This window comes from Anabrus simplex, chromosome 7 (genome assembly GCF_040414725.1).
Source record: "Anabrus simplex isolate iqAnaSimp1 chromosome 7, ASM4041472v1, whole genome shotgun sequence".
Lineage (NCBI taxonomy): Eukaryota > Metazoa > Arthropoda > Insecta > Orthoptera > Tettigoniidae > Anabrus > Anabrus simplex.
The window spans coordinates 129,356,704-129,374,049 of NC_090271.1; positions in this window are offsets into that span (position 1 = coordinate 129,356,704).

The following is a 17,346-nucleotide window of genomic DNA, read 5'->3' on the forward strand; positions in this document are numbered from 1 at the left end:
TCTGTGTGACTGGCATTAAGCTGGCTGGCAGAAGGTAAAAGGGCCTGTCATTATCATGATAACTGCACAACTCAATTTTGACTGGTAGTAGGGAATGAGATAGATGCTGATTCCCACAGAAAATCTGAAATATTAGTCCCGAATGAGTAAATTTATAATACCAATATAAATGGTCCGTTACTGGACATTATACATTTTCCAGCCAACTCATTCCCAGTTGCCAGCATTTCGCCCTCATGTGCTAGGTTGGGTTCATCAGTTGGTACCTAGCACACCTACCAAGACGCTGGCTAGTGCATACCGTGGAGGCCACTGCGTAGGCTACTTGGAGCCACCGGCAGTGCCAATGCACTATGAGAGACTTTGTCTCTTTACCAAAAATTGATGCCTGCTTGGCTATCAGATGATATAGATGTTGATTCCCATAGGGAACCTGAAATATTTGTCCCAAAATTTATAATACCAATATTGTTGGTCCGTTATACATAGTTCATTGCTTACGAAGCTCAAGAAATCGTCCTTATTATCAGCATCAGGATAAAAATACCCGTATCACTCAACAATGAATTATTTTCAGCTTCCACTGATACATTACAGGAGAGAGGGACTTCATTACTTCCTGTAATAGAAGTCGAATTCTGTTACGAATTTTGAAAGGGGACGAATTACTATAAAAAACTCCTACGCCATGGAAACGTGAAAAATAATCTCCAAGCAGTCTTGATTTAATCTGGCAGTTAAAATATAAGACATATTTGCATGTTTCATGTCTTCAAACAGTCCTAAGAGAGAGTTTATAGATATTATGAACCCCCTTCTAAAACGGAAGTAAAGTTTTCCGTTCACCAAATCTCACTTGTGTAATCACCTCCAGAAGGTGCTTCAGAATATTTTCCTGTTTCCTTAAGTTTAAGCCGTATCCAATCCCTTAGGGGAATCTTTTCATCTTTAGGTGCCATGGAGTTCAACACGTTGAAGGTGTCATTCTAGCTCGATGAAGTTGCTTCCAGCATCCTTGTTTAAAGTACACCGCACTGCCAGAGCTGTGCGCCTGGAAAATAACTGCGCAGCCATTCTCACATTCTGAAGGGATCTGCCTGTTACACTCAGATGAGCCTTATTAATATGATGCGTAGTTGACAGATCCCCAGTTTGAGTCTGTAATAGGTGTCCTATTGTCTTCTTATGAAATTCTGAACCATCAGCTAACGTCAAACCTTCATCTAAAAAGTGGTTTCTCAATCATTTCAAGAGGTGGGGTACATCACAGAACACCCACACCTTCCTGTTATCGTCCACTGGATTGGCAAAAAAGCTCTTGTCCTAGTGTACGTTTAGTTCCTTCCACACTTTGGTATTTTTGCCTCCCATGTCACAAGTCACTGCGACAATATGAATGTCCCAAGCCTCAAGTTTACTAATTGTGTTTCTTAACAACTCTGATGTCATTATCACGTCAAAATCATAAAAAATGGGTTGCTTCCATTCAGCAAAGAGCCCTCAAACCATCGATACCTGGACGTTGCTGTGAGGCCCTAGTATGTGGTCATCAGATGAATTGTATGAAATACGTCTGTCTATATTCATTTCATCAAATGTCAAAACCGCGATCTTTTCAGACTCCTTGTAATTTACTGGTACAAGACGCCAGTTGTTTTCGATCCCAATTAGTACATTGTGCCATAAAAAAATTAACTTTATATTTAGAAACCTTACTCATCTTTAACACAACCACCAACACTATACGGAAAATGTTACAAGACTGCGTACCGCAAAACAGACCTATACTGAAAGCGAGTTCCTTATTGTTCACCGCAACAGCTGCCGATGTGAGACCTCCACATGACGTCAGCATGAGGCGGTGTTACGCTGGAAGCAAAACGCGGGATTCGGGAATGAGCCCCCCTAGGTCAGAATTACAAGACGGCTTGGAAGAGCTTGGCTCTCGCCAAGCGCTCCTCTGCCGGAAATGGTGAAATTGTGAAACAACCAATGAGCGTTCCTCATTTTCCTATGTTCCCTAATCACAAATAGTCTTATTATAGCCAATGAGAGCCCAGCAAATAATGCTGATAAAGTACCTTGTGTAGCATCAAGAAATTTCCAAACTGATGCAAACTGATGCAACCGGAAACTCCTGGAAGCATCCTCTCAGATCTGGCATGTGTGCCACCGTATGTCCCACAAATATTTCATCTTACCTTTAAACATTTTTAAGACTAATTTTTCACAACAACCAAACAATCTTGAAGCAATGTCATGACCAAACAATTCCAAATATCCCCACACACAGGAGACACACACAAAAAAAATTAACACATGAATATAAAAAATTAACACATGAACATATAAAATTAACACATGAACACATAAAATTCCCCACAGTGTTCCAAGTCCAAATACATATTTCACAATCACAATAGTATTGTAGTTTGGTCTGAACTGTGATTGATATTTAGCAAGTAATTTGTAACATATGTTCAGTAATTTGCTTATGTACTATTTTCTCAAATATTTTTCCTGGTATAGGAAGTTTACCAATAGGATGAAAATCTTCAGGACTGTTAGAATTGTTATTTTTAAGTAAAGGTTGGGTTATCGCACACCTCCAGTTCAAAGTAAAGACCCCAGTCATGTGTGACTTATTATTGATATTCGTGATTGTTGGAAGTATGATGTCTAGGATTCATTTTAAAAGAGACAGGTTCATTCCATCATGATCAGTGGACCCTGATTTTATTTCACAGAAGATGCTCCTAATGTCAATCAATTCAATCAATCAATACTGATCTGCATTTAGAGCAGTCGCCCAGGTGGCAGATTCCCTATCTGTTGTTTTCCTAGCCTTTTCCTAAATGATCTCAAAGAAATGTCACTTGGGTTTACATAAGAATGGAACTGCTCTCCATTATGTCTTATTTTTGAGGATATTCTGTTAATTACTGTTGCCTTGGTCTGTTTGTCCATCTGAGCAGATCATGAGCTAAAATATAAAAATTTTGTGAAGAGATTTCCAAACCTGCATGAGTGTTCAAAACATCATAAGAATGGCGTATTTTAGCATTTCTAATTTACTGTGTTGTTCTGTTTTGGACTTATTTTTTATAGTTTTCGAAATTGTCTGATACAGAATATTTCACATAATGATTATAGAATGTGTCTCTGATTTTCATCTGGTCGCATATTTCTTGGGAAAGTCATGAGTTTAAAAGCCACTTTACCCTAGCAGTACATAGTGGTGCATGTGTGCCATACAATGTCAGAAGAAGTTATTGACAAGTAAAAGTAAATGGAACATGAATCAGAAATTCATGGTATACTTTTCAGTAATATCTTACTGACGTTTCACCCCTGGATGTGTGCACTTTTGGATATTATTATTATTATTATTATTATTATTATTATTATTATTATTATTATTATTATTATTATTATTATTATTATCTGACTCGTTGGCTGAATGGTCAGCATACTACCCTTTGGTTCAGAGGGTCCCGGGTTCGATTCCCGGCCAGGTCGGGGATTTTAATTGCTTCTGGCTCAGGGACTGGGTGTTCGTGAATGTCCCAACACTCTCCTCTTCATATTCAGACACCACACCACACTACCAGCCACCACCGAAACACGCAATAGTGATTACATCCCTCCATATAGGGTTGGCATCAGGAAGGGTATCCAGCCATAAAACAGAGCCAAATCCACATGTGTGACGCAGTTCACACCCCCGACCTCACAGGTGTGGGAAAAGCAATAGAAAAATAAAATAATATTATTATTATTATTATTATTATTATTATTATTATTATTATTATTATTATTATTATTATTATGTCTGTTTTATCACTCTAATTTCATACAGGATGACTGCCATTAGTATACACACTCACACATAAATATATATAATTATGCTTGAAATGAATTATAACAGTTCCCTAATTAGTAGCTGTTTACAAAGTCTCTGTCCTCCTCACAGCAGGTGATCCTGCTTGCTGGTATTACCTGAGATGATGGTCCCTTCAGTAATCTTGATTGACAGCTCACCTGTTACTTGGTTCCGCATGGTTGGTCACTTCATGCAGCAGCTGCACGCAGACAGGTTCAAACATAGGGCTGTTGTTGTCTATCACAATTCACGACTCCTATTCACTTACGAGGGGAACCCGCCAAGTAAACAACCCGATTTGCCAGAAACTTTGCTCAGTGATAGACTCCAGATGAATTTAATTACTCATACAATCAATTCAATTAACTCACAGTCAACCTGACCACTCCACACACTGAACTACTTGATATGTATGCCTAAATAATGACACAGCGCTAACCAGCACCCCTCTCCAAAATGATGACGATACTCACTACAAACAACACCACCAACACTGGCCACTGAACAGTGACCACACAACAACAGCCAGCACTACTGCTGTCCAAATTTAACTCACTCACTGAGCGTATGTGAGGAGCTTGTATATCACCCGTGATGAAGTTCCAGACTTTTTGGGGTGCGGTCAGAATGAGAACATTCTGGTTACACCTCCAGAAGATCCACAAGAAACAAGAAAAAGAGAGATGGGAGAGCCCATCAGTAGCTGGGAGCTCCCAACTGACTCGCTAGTTCCTAGCAGGAAACACCAAAGGAGGCTACAGACAGAGGGCTGACATGCAACATTGTTATTATTAAACCATTCTGTGCTGGCTGTACTTTATTGTTCTTGTAAGTTTATTAAGTTCCTCATAGTTTTAAATTAGTTTATGTGTCATTGTATGTTATTCTAGTGATTCTTAAAGTTTTACAGCATAATTTTGCAAGGTTTTGAAGTTACATCCATACTGAAACTCTTTGTTTACATCATTGTCATGGATCTTTGGGTTGTAAATTGCATATTTTGATTGGTATTGGTGGTCTCCAGAAGATTTATTGGATAATATTGTGATTTATCAGTACTGGTGCAGGTCTATAATTTATGTATATAATTTACATATTTGATTTATGTTCCTTTTCAGAAATATGTGTCTCTTTTAAATATTTTTGACAATTCAAGTGTCATAAATGTATTTATACTATACTGCAGTGAGTTCATAAACGTTCTGAGAGTGAAGCATCATATACTGTACAGTACATTTGTGTATTTTATACATTTTAACAAATCCTATTTTGTTTTGATAGATTGTATCATATAGTCCATCCACCTGTTTGCTAGCATAAATGTTTTATAAGGAGTGAAAAGTGTACGTCCAACCCTTGTCCTATTCCTCTACAGGGTAGAGTATGAAGTGAGATGAACCTTCATAGCGAGATTTCACGCCCAGGTACTCTCCCTGGCATCAACCTCATCAGAGGAAATAATGTCCGGCTCCATGGCTAAATGGTTAGCGTGCTGGCCTTTGGTCAGAGGGGTCCCGGGTTCGATTCCCGGCAGGGTCGGGAATTTTAACCTTAATTGGTTAATTTCGCTGGCACGGGGGCTGGGTGTCTGTGTCGTCTTCATCATCATTTCATCCTCATCACGACGCGCAGGTCACCTACGGGTGTCAAATCGAAAGACCTGCATCTGGCGAGCCGAACTTGTCCTCGGACACTCCCGGCACTAAAAGCCATACGCCATTTCATTTTTTTTATTAGAGGAAATAATGAAATAAAATGAATGGCGTGATATATTATAGTAATAGTAAGGGAGAGAGCAAAACCCGGTGCCAGCACATAGCCTATTCTCCAAATGCACTTCGGTGAGGTTTGGAATTGAATCCAGGCTTTTGACACACAGTCTATATATAGTGATCAGAAATGGTGTGCCACCACCTCTCTTACCCTGCTGGCCAACATTCTGATTGTAAAATTTTTTTTTGATCAACGGGAGTGAATTTACTTTACAAAGAAAATTTTTTTAAAAATTATATGTATCTACCTAATTCAATACAAAACATAATTCCATCATTAGATGGAGCAATAAAATTCAAACATGTTTCAGCTCCTTTGAGCCATCTTCAGTGAAATAGGGGGGGGTTAAAGTAATCTACATGATACAAGCTAAAAATGTGCTAAAAGCATAATGAAGGAACAAATTAAAAACAAAAAAGATAGATGGAATTAAAAATAATAACAATATACAATATTTACATCACTAGATGGAGCAATAAATAACTCGCTGAGTCAAAAGGGTTAATATAAAACATAATTGAATCCAAAAAATGTGCTAAACCTAAGAAGAAAATAAAATAAAATAAAATAAAAGTTAACAGATGGAAACAAAACAAAAAGTGCTAAAAGTGGGGCTGCGGTCCTCTTAGACTAAAATGTTTTTAGTTTGATAACAATTCAAAAACAGGATGAAATCACTGTGTTGAAAATTCAGGCTGACAGTCTATCTTTGTAGAAACACAATCCCACGAATGGCTAGGAGGGGAGCGAAAAGGCTTGAGAAACCAAGTTTGAGAGGAGACAATGTGCCAGGTGAAATGTACGTGATAAGTGATGGAAAAACGCTGATGAATTAAAAATTTTAGAATAGCAGCATTCTCAATTTTTCCTCAATTTAGCGGTCCTGTTCTCAAAGATTATTTCCAAAGTTGGCTAGGTGTGTTTGCCTTATTTTAAATGGTCTGGAGGGCAGTGACAAAATTGAGAAACTGTGTTAGAGAAGTCACATTACACAAAAGGGTTCAAAATGTTTATCTTTATTTGTAGCTGTATAGCACCCATAAAAAATGTAGTTTTCATTTAAACATTTCTCTCCCTTTCCTGACTCCCATCCACTTCAAATGCAGTAATAAGCTTTGTGTAGTATATGCGTAGTAAACTTATTCTAGGGTTCCTAAGTCTCAAAGCCAGCTCATAACACTGTTGCCTACTGGACATATTTTTCTGAAGAAATAATTTTCTGCAGAAGATTCTTTCGCTTCAGTTAGTTGAAAAAATCAAGACAGATGTTTTTCAGATTAACTTTGGTAATTAGCAATGCTTGCAGCATTTCAACCTTTGATTGTATTTTTCCTCCTGGTGTCCATATTTTATTCATACTTGTAAAAGCTCTTTGCACTGGTGCATTAGTACCTGATAGTGATAATTGAAATTCTACAATCTTAGAAAAGTTATTGAATTATAATTTTTGAGAGGAGAAATGTTGAAACATCACTTCTAACCATTTCATATGCAATCTTTTTCCTCATTATTTCATTGTGTGACTTTGTCTGCAATATCAAACTGCTTAACATAAACAGATTCACTGAAAATGGAATTATCATCAACATTTGAATCACCAGAAATATTTGTAATCAAAGGTATATATTTCAACATCATTTCATTTTGGGACATTGTTAAGCAAGATCCATCCAAATTTCTCATCATCTTCAAATCTATCAGACCAGACTTTTAATTTCAGAATGTACAAATCAGAGAAACTATGTGCTACTTTTCAAAAATCTTTTACTTTCATATCTCCTTCATCCTATAGTTCATGTAAAACACATTTTACAATATATGGGATAAAATTGTTCCCTTCTTAGTCATATTTACTTTCAACACGGAAAGTACCAAAGGCTACTTCAACACTTATCACTAACTCACCTTCTACCTCAAAAACTGCCTTTGTGGAAAGTTGTAGCTTGGTTGTGCAGGTATAACAACTTCAGCCAATGGATTTTCAATTGTTAATGATTTTGTCATCATTGGGAATATTTTCTGACTATGAAAGTATGATAAAAGTCTTAACTATCTAGTTTTACTATAACCCAATCATTTCCTATACTTAACCTCTCAGCAAAACAACAAAAACCCGGGCGAATTGGCCGTGCAGTTAGGAGCGTGCAGCTGTGAGCACGCATCCGGGAGATAGTGTGTTCGAATCCCACTGTCTGCAGCCCTGAAAATGGTTTTCCATGGTTTCCCAATTTCACACCAGGCTGTAATTTAATTAAGGCCACAGCCGCTTCCTTCCCATTCCTAGGCCTTTTCTGTCCCATCGTCGCAATAAGACCTATCTGTGTCGGTGCAACATAAAGCAACTAGCAAAAAAAACTGAAATCCTTTTGTATTTCAACTCTGACAGTGTATGAGTGAAAATGGTAGTATATTTTATGAATGACAATTTCTGCATCGAAAGGTCTTACTTGTATTGAGCACAATATGTGCTACACATCCAACGCCAAGGACCTTACGGTATACCTAATGTCATTTTAAGTTCGTTGAAAACTACTGTTGGTATTATAATCACAGAATGAAATTATATTGCTAGTTATAGTGTTTTTTGCAAACACATCAGATATTATTGGTAACAGTATCTGTTTTGCTAGGTTGTTTATCACTCTTAAAAATCCAAACATTGACACCTGGTAGCAGTAGAAAGTACCTAAGTAAAACAAAAACAAAACAATTTTCACCCAATAATTAGAAACATCTTAAAAAACTATAACAAAACTGACTTTTATAACAGTTTACAAGAATGCAATGAAACTTTGTTCACAAAAAATGGCTTCACACTTCTTGTGGCCCTGAACTTCCAGTCAAATAGTTTCTTATAAATAAATTAAAATATCAGGCTACTCAATTGTAAACATTTTCTTTTGGTTATGGGTGAAACATTACACCGACACTTATAGGTCTAATGGGTTACAATGTGATAGGGCAATATTAAAACTGGGAAGGAAGCAACCATGTCCTTGATTAAGGTACTCTCCCAACATTTTCCTGGTGTGAAAGTGGTAAACAACAAAAAATAACATTCAGGACTGCCAAAAGTGGGTTTTGAACTCACCATCTCCTGAAAGCTAATTCACAGCTATGTGACCCAAACCGCATATCCAACTCACTCGGTAATCATAAACTGTAAAATTACAAGTTGCAGTGCACAGCCATTTGAGTGAAACTCTGATTTTCATCAACTACATGGTAAGCCGAAGCCCCATCAGTTGCAGTCCAATGCAGTTCATGGTCTGTTGTTAAAGATGCAGAGGTTGGGAAAATTTGCCGGTAATTCCTACGTTCCTACGTTTGCTTGATTTCAGGTGTTGTTCAATATTTGCTTACCACCGGACGGAGCTAGGATTGAACCTGGCAAGTTGGGCTCAGAAGGGCAGCACTCTACCATCCAAGCTACTCAGCCCAACTCGATGAAGCACTCTAGCCCCATCATACGATATCCACTATCACATGACACAGATATGCGGCCACTGCATGAACAGCCGGCTATATATCTTTTGTCATATTGGGCACCCTGTGGCCTGTAAGAATGAACTGGTCTGACCTCTACTGAACTGTGGTGGGTGGCGAAAATAGTGTTCGATGACTTTTTGACTCGTTTTGCTGAAGAAGGTGACGACATGTTGAGTCAGATCGTAACGGGAGACGAAACATGGGTTTCGCATATCATGCCCGAATTGAAGCAACAGAGGCAGGGAATGGTGACACACACACTCACCTGTAAAGGTGAAGGCTAAACAGACTCTGTCCCAGCGCAAGATCAAGATCAAGAACTCTTGGTTATTAGAGCAGGCAGCAAGTTTCTATGAAGAGTGCATTCTAAACTTAGTTGTAAGGTATGAAATGAAATGGCGTATGGCTTTTAGTGCCGGGAGTGTCCGAGGACATGTTCGGCTCTCCAGGTGCAGGTCTTTTGATTTGATGCCCTTAGGCGACCTGCACATCATGATGAGTATGAAATAATGATGATGAAGACGACACATACACCCAGCCCCCATGCCAGAGAAATTAACCAATGATGGTTAAAATTCCCGGCCCTACCGGGAATCAAACCCAGCACCCCTGTGACCAAAGGCCAGCACGCTAACCATTTAGCCATGGAGCCAGACATTGTAAGGTATGATAAGTGTTTAAACAAACTTGGCGGCTATATTGAAAAATAGAGTAAAGTATGTAGAATCTGCAAATAAACATGGTGTTTGAAAATTGTATTTTGTTGTGTAGTTTTCAAACGGCCCGTACTTAAAAAACACTCCCCGCAGATCTGCCCTCAGGCCAACTTTGTTGTATGGGAGTGAAAGCTGGGTGGACTTAGGATATCTTGTTCCTAAGTTAGAAGTAATGCTCATGAAAGTAGCCAAAATGATTTGTGGTAAAAACAGATGGGATAAATGGCAACAGGGTACTTGAAATTGGGAGTTAGGAATAAACTTGATGCATGAAACTGTACATATAAACTAGCTTTGGTGGTGGGTAATTTGAGGAGAATGGAGAAGGAAGGTTACCTATGAAAATAATGGACTTGGTTATAGATGGCAAGAGCAGTAAACAGAGACCAAGGGACAATAGTTAGTCAATTTGTTTTAAAGGTAAGAGGTGTAGAACTAAACAAGGCCACACAGTTAACTGCAAATGGAGGATTGTGGAGGTGCCTAGTATTTCACAGAGGTTTTCAGACTGAACACTGAGAGGCATGATGGTCCATAATGAAGATATATGTGTGTATTAATATGTATATATTAATCTATTTTTTTTAAAGAGGTACCAACTTTGTAAGCTGTGTGCACATTTTTTTCTAATCTTCATTCTGTTAATATCTTTGATGTATATGTCCTTGAATGAATATATTTAACTGAAGGCATTTTGAAAAACCTTTCTTTGACAGACTTTTCTCCTATATTCTTACTCAGTTCACTCAATCGCCTAATCTGGAAAGTAATGACCTAAAAATGTTTGCATTTTATTTCAGGCAAACGTCCTCCAAAAAATATTTCCAGTGAAAAGAAATCTCCAAACAATATACCCAGTGAAAATAAATAAAGATATGGTTGTTCAGCCACACCACAAATCAAGAAATACCTCTTCATTAAGTGACAATGTGTTCTTAGAGAAGAATATGGATAGCTGTACCTAAAGGCTGATGAAAACTGTTGAGTATAAGTAATAGGCTTTCTTTAGTTGTGAAAATTGTGTAGCTGATCGTGCAATATATTCTCAGGGTAGTTGATTTTAGTTAGTGTTCATGATTTCAACTTGTCATTAAAGACAATATCAGACACATAAACTCATTTTATTTCTTATCTCATATCTTGAGATGTCATAAGATCCATATATTTTTGGGATAGACCCTGCCTGTTATTCATTTCCTATCTGTCTTTCCAAATCATTCATTTATTCAAATCCTGTAGTCCATAGTTTTAAATGAAGGAACTTGAGATGAGAATGCTTGCTTCTAAATTGTATTGATTTTACATAAACAAGGATGATAGTAAGTGGTCATATGTCACTTGGTGCCTATCTACAAACCATATACCGGTAGGCTATGAGAATGCAATCTTGATTAATGGATAGGAAACAAGTGGAGATCTGCGACTTAACCAGACAAGAACACATTTAAAGAACATATATAAAGAAGCAGATGAAATCTTCATTGGTGGAGGTAAAGACATAAAGAATAAGTTAAATGTACTGTAACTGCAGGGTAAAGGAGAAGGTGGAGAATGCAGGAGAGAAAAGAATATGATTAGAAGGGTTTTCTGGCATTTAGTTCAGATATCTCCCTAGATCCAAGCACCTATTGATGTCCATTTTCTGAGCCACTAAACATGGGGATAGGCAGATTATGGTAAATGTTAAGGTTTTTAATAGTAAAATGTTCATCAAATTTGTTTGGATGTGAATGGGAATTTGAAGATCAGTGTTATGAACTTTACGAGTGTTGCAGGGACTGCATATATTTTTTGGCTTAAATGTAAGCAGTACATGCAGAGAACAAGCCTTACAATAGTTATGCCAATAAGGAAAAGAGCTACAAAATGAACGGGTTGTTAAGGTTTATGGTGAGTGAGAATGTATTTAAGATATGCGGAGTGCCGAAGTGTAACTGTGGGGGTTTTGGGATGAGAATGCTTGCTTCTAAACTATATTAATTTTATGTAAACAAGGATGCTGGTAAGTGGTTATTAAGGGTTTTGGGTTTGGTTTCTTGCAAAAAACTGGGCCAGAATTCATATTTCCTACCTTTGATGTGTATTTTGTCAATGTTTTCTTACCTGGTAAATCACCAATCTCCATTGTTTCTTATACAGTCTTTAAAAAATTGGAGATAGGGAGTGTGTGTAAATAAAAACAAAGTATTAAAGACATTTTATAGATTATTACATTACATAAAGAAAGGATATTAATTAAAAATATTAAGTATAATTTCAAAAATTATTAAATTGAAAATGATAGAGCAAGAGAAGAAAATGTGAGAAATGTTGTTCTTTCCCTTCTATTTCAGAGTATGTTTATTGTTAAAGTAATTTATTATTAAGGCTCAGATAATTATGTGCTTGAGTATTTTTTATTTAACTAAAATGTTTTATTTACCCCGGCCGAGAGGATTCGTCGTGCTGACCACACGACACCTCGTAATCTGCAGACCTTCGGACTGAGCAACGGTTGCTTGGTAGGCTAAGGCCCTTCAAGGGCTGTAGTGCAATGGGGTTTGGTTTTTAAAATGTTTTATTTACATATTTTTTGCTGTTTGTATAATTAAATATGTATTCTGGCATATTTATCCATAACTACATATTTCCTATATATGGTGGTGTGTTCTACAATTTAGATGTATGCTGCCCATTGCCCTTGGCAGTTCTAGCAATTGACTTCTCTGTTTCATCAGTGCATCCTTGTCTCCATATTAAATTTCAAGACAGGAATTCTCATCATTAAGGACAGCAGGGGGCTGGAGACATCAGAATGTTACTTCGAACCATTTTGTGTGGGAGTTTGGAGAATTTCTAAAAACTGGCAAAACTGTATTATTTTGCAACATTTGTGAGAAACCCATAGCTGCAGACATGCATTCCTAGGTTTAAATGCATTCACAAGTTATGCAAAATATTGTGATTGCTAAACATATGAAATGTGCATTGTTAAAGAAGCCAACACAACGTTTGCTTCCTGAAATGCAAGATGTGACCTCTTCCAGCAAACTGCCAGTTCTCGCAAAGTATTTGTCAAGCATTTCTTGTGACTGATAGACCACTTAACAGACTGCAGCATGCAATGCTACCTGAAACGTTAATGAAGTACATCAGACTTCCTCTCCCTGACGAGTCAACACTATGTATGTACTATTTACCAAAACTTTGCTCTGAGACAGTACACAGAATTCACGTTGTAATTGGTGACAACACAGTGTGAATTACAATGAACAAGCCGGTTGACACTGCTGGCCATTACATAGCCAATGTCATAGTTGATGCATTAAAATGCAATCTATTATTGCCACTTTTACTGACAAGGGTTCATCTTGAGCAAAGTAACAGTGTTTTTTTTAATGATGCTGTGGGGCTTCTGTGTCCTGATGGTGTCCAGTATGATAAAGTGCATCTATTACTTACAAAACTTTATTTTTGAAAACTTCTTTTCAAAATCTAAGTTTTTTTTACGTTTCACAATCACTTCACATTGTTAAAGTATGCCAAGGATTGAATGTTCTGTATAGCAAGATGATTTATTTAAATTGTTTAGCGCACGGTATGCACCATATTTTGAAACAGTAAGGAGTATTTTTCCAAGTGTATACAGAGTAATAGCATCCATGAAGAAAGAGTTGATTAAAGCACCCAGTCGTGTGAGTTTATTCAAACAGTGTGCTTTTGATATACCACTACCTCTGCAACCATTGTGCAACAAGTGGGAAAGCTATGTGTGTAAAGGGAGTTCAAGGAGTCTTCGCATTTGTTTTCTTAAGTTCGACAGTCATGAAACTTGAAAAGAAAGATGTATTACTTTCATCAGCTCAGCAGGACGTTCTTGAATTACATGTGATAAACTTTATAGTCTGATCTGTATTGACTTACAAATTCTTGAAGTCTGTGACAAGATGGAGAATTCTCCCAGTGAGCCTGGGAAACAAGTTTTGGTGAAATTAAGGAATGTTTTAAATATGCACCAGTAATCTGATCAGATGTGGATAGAAGCTTTTCCTGATAAAAAATCGTTTTTGCTGAAAACAGGCAGAGCTTTATGTTTGAAAACTTAGAAATTCTACTTATTGTGCATTGGAGTGTAAGTATATGGAAAGAAACTTTGACATATGCAATTATTATTTCTTTTACATCTGGAATGATAAATAGGGTGTACTTTTCTTTTACACTAAGCATGGATTCATTCATCAAATCAGAGCAGTCTGTTGTTTCTGTGTATACTTGTATGTGCAGATAGGCACAAGCAAAATACTCCAGTATGGTACCGAGTGACATAAGTACATAGGTGCTTTGAAAAGTTCTCGGAATGTACTAGAATTAAGTATCTTACCTCGGTGGAACTGCTTTTATTTTTCAACATAGTCTCCTTGTAGACTAATGCATTTGGTCCAGCGATGTTCCAATGCCTTGATCCCATCTCAAAAATGAGATTCCTCCAAGCCTGCAAAATACCTCTCCAATTTGGCTGTCAGTTCTTCCCTTGTAGAAAATCTCCGTCCACCAAGGAAAATTTTCAGCTTGGGGAATAGATGAAAGTCTGATGGTGCCAAATCAGCTGAATAAGGTGGATGTGGCAACAATTCGTACCCCTAGTTCACGAAGTTTTGCCATGGCAATAACACTTGTGTGCGGCGGAGCGTCGTCCTCATGAAAGATGACCTTTTTCCTTGCAAAACCAGGTCTTGTTTTGCGTATCTTTTCCTGTAATTGGTCTAGGAGGTTCGCATAGTATTGCCCCGTAATTGTTTGGCCAGTAGGAAGATAATCTATCAGCAGAATGCCTTTTGCATCCCAGAAAACTGAGGCCATGACCTTTCCGGTCGAACGCACTGCCTTTGCTTTCTTTGGTGGTGGTGAATCAGCATGTTTCCACTACTTTGACTGCTGTTTTGTCTCTGGGGTATAGTAGTGGACCCAAGTTTCATCTGTAGTCACAAACTAGCGCAAAAAATCTTGTTGGTTACACTGAAAACGGGCTAGATTTTGTTCAGACATTTCCAATCTGGTGCGTTTATTGTCCAATGTCAAGAGCCGCGGCACCCATCTTGCGGATAATTTTTTCATACCCAATTCTTTGGTTAAAATATAATATACCCGTTCAACCTCCTGTGGGTGGGGGCGGTAGAGTAACACCCACGGTATTCCCTGCCTGTCGTAAGAGGCGACTAAAAGGGGCCCCAGGGGCTCTGAAATTTGGAGCGTGGATTGGCGACCACGGGGCCCTTAGCTGAGTCCTGGCATTGCTTCCACTTACTTGTGCCAGGCTCCTCACTTTCAGCTGTCCTATCTGACCTTCCTTGGTCAACTCTTGTTCTTTTCCGACCCAGACGCTATTAGGTTTCCGAGGGCTAGGGAGTCTTTCATTTTCATGCCCTTCATGGCCCTTGTCTTTCTTTGGCAGATACCTTTATTTTTCAAGGTGTCGAGTCCCTTCATTTTTTCTCCTAAGGGCTAACAACCTTGAGTAGACAAACTGTCACCCGCTAGGGTGGCCTCATCTACATACTCGTTGGACTCAAACATGAAAGGAAACATTAATACAAAGAATACCCCAGGTGGTAACAAATCCACCCCCACTTGTGATGGGGCAAGCAGGTCATCGGATTCTGGGGAGCCTGCACCGTCATGTACTCCACCATGCAAACAACAGCAGAAAAGAAAGAGAAATATCACCTACTTGGCTACGGTGAACATCAACTCGTTGCTAAAGACTGGTAAACTTAAACAGACTTTAGACGTGCTGAACAAATATAACATCAAGATTGCAGCACTACAAGAAACACGATTCACAGATGAAGATGCATTTGAATCCCAAGGATACAGAATATACAAAGGGAAACCAGGCATCAGGGTGATGAAGACAGTCCCACATCTTGGCACCGGCTTTGCTGTTCATCACAGCATGATTGATCACATAATAGGGTTCACTTCACTTAATGGTAGGACCTCCTCAATATTTTTTGAGGTTTCGCAATAGGGCATATACCTTAATGAACTTCCATGCACCCACAAACGACACAAATAGAAATGACCTGGAAGCAGTTGAACAATAGTGGAGCATTCTAGAAGAAGCCCTGGACAAGATCCCACAACATCATACCACCATACTGATGGGTGATTTCAATGCACAAGTAGGAAAGGAGAAAAAATATCGCAGGATAGTGGGCCTCTATCCAGCCCATAAGAGGACAAATAAGAACGGAGAACGTCTTATAGACCTTTGTGACATTTATGGTCTTGTCCTAAAATCAACTGCCTTCAAACACCTGCCTAGGAAGGCGAAGACATGGAAGAGCCCAAATCCACTACTAGGTGAATTCCAGATAGACTATGTGGCCATGGACAAAAAGCATCACAATGAGATTCAGAATATCAAGGTGCTAAGGGGTGCTAACTTAGACTCGGACCATTACCTATCTCTGGTAAAAACCATCCTACAACCACTGAGGAGGCCACTGAATGTCGGCAGAAAGGCTAAAATACCAAAGTTCAACACCCTCCGACTGAGTGATGAAGACTGTGATTTCAAAGTCACTCCGAAAGAAAACACACAGAAGCAAGGGTGGCCCAACCTACAAAAATCTCTACTGGACGCTGCTCAGAAGACCATGCCTGTCTCATCCAACAAAGGAAAACATTCATGGTGGACCACTACATGTGACCATGCTATACAGTAGAAGATAGATGCAGAGCCTGGGTCATGTGGAACCAATGCAAAAATGAGGCTAACTACCAGGCCTTCCTTACTCAAAGGAAAATAACTGCCAGTATAGTACAACAGGCTAAGAGGAACCATAACAAAGCTCTAATACAACAGGCAGAAGAGGACTTTAAGAAGCACAACTCAAGAGATTTCTACAGAGAACTCAGAAAACAGACAACGAAATACACAGCTCCCTCCCTTCATCTTCGTGGACCTGATGGGAAGCTTCAGTTCAACAACAAGAATTGTACCAATACTCTTGCAGGGTATTTCAAACAGCTCCTCAATGCAGAGGAACCTAAAGAGAGACTCACATTCTCTGAGCCTCTCTCCAGAAACCGAGACTCCACACCGCCAACCATTGAAGAAATAAGGGAGATTATCAAGAGCCTAAAGAACAACAAGGGCTCAGGTGAAGACGGTATAGTAGCGGAGATGTGGAAACATGCTGACGAACAATCCATATAAAGGATCCATCAGATCATAGAGGATATTTGGGCAACGGAGACCTTACCTGAGGAATGGACCTCAGCGGTGATCCATCCTCTACACAAGAAAGGTAGTAAGATAGACCTCGACAACTACAGAGGCATCTCTCTAATATCGGTTACGTACAAGATCTTTTCTAAAGCCCTGCAAACCAGAGTGGTCAGTCAACTGGATTCCCAATTAGGTGAATATCAGGCTGGTTTTCACGCAAATAGATCTTGCACAGAGCAGGTACAGAACCTCAAGACAATCCTGAGGTACAA